This window comes from Amia ocellicauda, unplaced genomic scaffold (genome assembly GCF_036373705.1).
Source record: "Amia ocellicauda isolate fAmiCal2 unplaced genomic scaffold, fAmiCal2.hap1 HAP1_SCAFFOLD_99, whole genome shotgun sequence".
Taxonomy (NCBI): Eukaryota; Metazoa; Chordata; class Actinopteri; order Amiiformes; family Amiidae; genus Amia; species Amia ocellicauda.
In genome coordinates this window covers 201,698-206,478 of record NW_027103024.1, presented here as the reverse complement: position 1 = coordinate 206,478, position 4,781 = coordinate 201,698, and the positions used below count along the sequence as shown (strand labels likewise).

The window sequence follows — 4,781 nt, the reverse complement described above, 5'->3', positions numbered from 1 at the left end:
CGGATCTTAGTTTTCCCCCTTATTTTAATCATTAAACTACAACCTGGCCATATCATCAATGTTATTCTAAATAAGTAAAATAATACATGTCATTTTTGTGTCTGTATTTTATGTGAAGCTAAAATTAAACACGAACTCAGTTCATTCACAGAGTTATTATGTATTGATCATTTGTATGAACTGAAGTGACCTTGTAGAGCCCCCAGCTGTTTGCAATACGTTGTTTGCATACTTTTTGCATTTGTAGGAAGTAGAACCAAACCGAGCTTGGATCAGAACATTTTTTTTGAACTCCTCGTATTTTGCAACAGTGCTCAATTATATTGTAGGTTACGGAATGAACATCAATCTTCTCACCGAATGAAAAAACACAAGAGCTCACTGAGGCTCTGTGCACGCAAGTATGATTTTTGTTGGTTTGTTTCTCAGCCCCGGTTTTATACCCATGCCAAACCCGGGCTTGTGAGATTGACAAATCGTCCGGGTTGCCCGGGTTTTCGGTACCACGGGTCCCCGGGCTGGAAACACTACTCCCCAGTGATGTGGTTGAAGCTGAAAATTTGGGAACAATTAAAATCAGACTGGATAGGATCCTTGGATCACTTAGTTATTAATGGACACCAAACGAGCACGATGTGGCAAATGACCTCCTCTCGTTTGTAAACTTTCTTATGTTGTTATGTTAAATATTTGAAAAAGATTTGGAAATGCTTGTGCTCTGTGCAACGGAAATGATAACAGTGCTACTCTTGGGACAAGAAAAGGTTCACATATATGTCGCTTATGCTCACAATGTATTTAATTTACCAGCAATTCAATGAATTGTGCACTGTGCGGTAGATATACCAGATCACAGAGTGTGGAGGGGGTGATGTGGGGAAGTGTGGGCCCCTGCTTTGGACCCTGGGGCCCTGCAGAGGTCTGCGGCCCGGTGTGGGTGCCTAGGCTGGTGTTGGTGCCTGCTGACCACTGTCCACCCTTGACCAGGAGACGGCGCTACAATCAGGCCCTATTTAATGCATGGGATTACCGGCGCAGTTCTGTCCTATCAGAGTTGGTTTCTCTGCTTGAAGGTGGGACTAAGCAGACTGACAATCCAGAGAGCCTTTCACGGGTTCAATTACTGTAAAGACAAAGCGGGGGAAAGTAATAGCGAAGTTTGGAAACAGGACGGACATCAGCTCTCATCTCAAGAACCCCGATCCTGTGCTGTTGCTTCAGAGGAAACACTGCGCTGATCTAAGAGGATTTCACAGACGCAATGTCTCATTTCAAGGGATATATCAAAACTGCAAGCGCCTTGCTTCAGTCACTGCGTGAAAGAAGCTGCAATCTGTGGCCCGAAGGTGGACATTGCATTGCGCATATATGTCACTTTCCCAGTTGCGTGGCTGTGCAGGTCGCTCTGTGTGTAACCCGGCCTGTGCAGAACAGGGCGCCTCTACAGTGGGGCTGACAGACTGAGCGCTCACTCTGAAGCCCTTAAAGCACCACCTGGGTTTTGGTGACATCATCAAAGACTTGGCTTCCTGAAAATCCAGAGGAAAACACATGTAAGGTAGGCCCTCTCTCTAGACTTACAGCCTTGTATTGATGAATAGGGTTGTTCCGCTCATTTTACAGGAGGGGGTGCCAGCCTACTAGCTCTGCTGTTGATCGGGAGTTACAGGCCACTCGTGTGTGTTGTGGACTTGGACTGAGGGACACTTGTGCTGCTCGTTGCTTGTTGTGTTGGCGCTGATGTGATAAGCCATGCAGATCAAATGTTGATCCTTAATGATCAGTAGTGCGACTCTTCACCAGCAAAAGACAGCATCCAGGGAAAGCCACGCTGCCCGCCTCTCAGACTCGGGTCGGGTTGTAAAAGTGCGCAGTGTGAGCCTGGCTGAGGGACTGATTCTTTTGTGGGGCGATGCGAACCGATTGAGTGACTCGATTCAGTGTGTTTGGACACAAATGGAAATTGGGCTTCAAGCCATTCAAGACAGAAAACAGGAGACACTTGTTCACACAGAGAGTTATTACAATCTGGAACAGACTCCCCAGCGATGTGGTTGAAGCCACAATTTGGGAACATTCAGAAATAGACTGGATGTGATCCTTGGATCATTTAGTTATTAATGGACACCAAACGAGCTGATGGGTCGAGTGGCCTCTCGTTTCTGAACTGTATTATGTTGTTCTGATATGTGTTGGGTATGACGTCAGTTGTTGTCAGTTGCATACGTAACAGTTGCTGGAATTCGATTCTGTTTGCTCTGTGGATATTGCCTAATTAGAGCTGATAGTGTGTTTGGAGACGGAGTCGTACGGTTGATTGATTTTACCTCTGAGTAATTTCAGTGTTCCCGAGAGCCTTTTGGTTGTATTGAATTCAAAAGCATGGCAGCGATTGCAAACTTCAAGTTTTGTCTTGAAGACTCCGCAAGATTCAGGTAGGCCGTTTCATTAATCTATCTTTTTCTTTTCATTGCAGCAGGGTATGTATAGCCTACATTTTTTTAAATGACATATTGTGAATAATAATGTTCTTCACCAGTACAAGATCGTGTGAATTGCTCCTAAGCATAGGTGTGTAGCTACAAATTGAACCATTATTCTCGTTTATTGATTACTGTATGAGAGGATGTGAATATGGTGAACTGGATATGGTATAAATACAAAATAAACCTGGGTCATTTCAACGCCGAATGGTAGGGATTTTGAGCCGACGTCTAAAATGTATTGCTTTCATTATTTCGTAATCCTCGGCACAACCAAGACTCCTGTGGAAATGTTGTTGCTTTCAAATTATGTTGCAGGTGTAATTATGTCCCTGATGAGAAGGAGAAAAATGAGCGTCAGTTCCTGCTGGACTTAGAGTTCATCTGTGACAGGCTGCAGAAACTCCGCATTAGCGATGTGGTCCTGGCTAAGGTATGCAGCCCCCTGCTTGTCTAGGAGACCCTAGAGTTTTATTTTCATGTTTTTATATATAAATCCTTCTGATTGAGATGGTTACCTGCATTGTTCTGATGGATCTGTTTAATGCTGATCTTGGACATTTGTCTCATTTGTACTTTTTGTCAACTGCTGTCTAATTGCGATTGTTATTTAGATGACTGTATGTGTGTTACCTGCCTACAATTAAGAAGGCTCCCACAGTGGGTGATGACCCCGAGGTCATTAAGACCCAGGTATGTAGGAGCAGAGGACACGGTTCATGTTTGGGGGGGTGGGAATAATAATTTGCTAGTCTAGTAAAGGGGATTGTGGGTAAAATTGGAGCCCCACTGATGATCTATTTGTAGTGCATTGGTGTCTGGGCCACTGACCTCTACTGATGGAGAAGATGAACTGAGGGGCTGAGTACGCTCACATGCACCCACCTCTCCAGAACAAATAAAAACACGGACTTGGCCGAGGTTTGCAGAACTAACTCTTTTTCCTTCCTTCCCTCCTCCCCCCTTTCCCCTTCAACAGGAGCTCTTCCGCAGGGTGAGTGGTATTCTGAACAAGCTGACCCCACAGATGTTCCAGCCGTGGATGCGTCAAGTGAACGAGCTGACCATCGACACGGAGCAGCGACTCCAGGGTGTCATGGAGCTCATCTTCGAGAAGGCCGTCTCCGAACCCAACTTCTCCGCCTCATACGCCAATATGTGCCAGTGCCTTCTGAGGGTGAGAGAAGGAGGGTGACGGGGAGAGTGAAGTGAAAGAGGGAGGGAGGGAATGGTAGAGGATTGTGAAGATGCTATTTGTGTAAATTTGAACTTGTAAAATGTATTACGACTTGAACTGCTCTGTATTATTGCACTTTGTATTGCTCTTATATTGGACAAGGACATCTGCTAGGAAATAAATAATAATAATAATAATAATAATAATAATAATAATAATAATAATAATAATAATAATAATAATAATACATGGATCAGATTTGTTTAGCTCTGGAATTGTAATTTGTGGGAGTTCAGTTTTGAATGGACTAGCAGATGCCTGTCTTGTGATGCGCATATCAAGAGTTTTCACTCCGATACCTATTAAAGCTGGAAGCCAGCCTAGCACACCATCTTGCTTAGGGTTTATGTTGTTCCTGCTCCCCTTTCTGTAGCTCAAAGTCCCAGCCGTTGACAAGCCGGGAGAGACGGTGCCTTTCCGCTCTCTGCTTTTGAACCGCTGCCAGAAGGAGTTTGAGACGGAGGAGGATGGAGACGAGGTCTTGGAGAAGAAGCAGAAGTTGCTGGATGCATCCTTGGTGGTAGGAACATTTGAACGTATTTTTAGGGCTGCCTCGATTAATCAATTAATTGGGTCTATGAATCAACTAATTGAATTGACGATCAACATTTTTTCTATTTAATCGAGCTGATTTAAAAAACAAAAATGTCATAATAGTGATATACGGTTAACAGTAGAATCACAGAGTTTTTGAACCACCTACAACAGCCGATAGCTCTTTAAATGCTGTGGTATAATGAAAGGCAAACAATCAAATAAAACTAGCATAAGTAGTATTTACATTTAAATATGAACATAAAACATTCAAATGATTGGTATAAATAAGATCAAAGCACTTTGTTTTCTGAAGGCGTCCACAGCACAATCAAAACTAAAGAAACAAGTGTTTAATCACTCAATCTGACTACACCTGTAATGCTATACAATGCGTGTGTTTTTCAAGCACATGAAAGACTGTAGACTGTAGGTGAGGTAGAGATCGTGACAGCTAAAACGCTTCTTAGGCATATTTGATACATATATTTAGTAAAAGTAAAGAACGGGTCTGCACAGAGTATTCA

General features: G+C 43.4%; 1 non-coding gene across 1 annotated transcript; it reads left to right on the top strand.

Moving 5' to 3' along the window:
- The first annotated feature begins 3,267 nt into the window (after positions 1-3,267).
- On the top strand, positions 3,268-3,344 carry LOC136746369 (small nucleolar RNA SNORD66). Its single transcript, XR_010816386.1, has one exon. It is a non-coding gene; the product is annotated as a small nucleolar RNA SNORD66 (small nucleolar RNA).
- Positions 3,345-4,781: the final 1,437 nt, after the last annotated feature.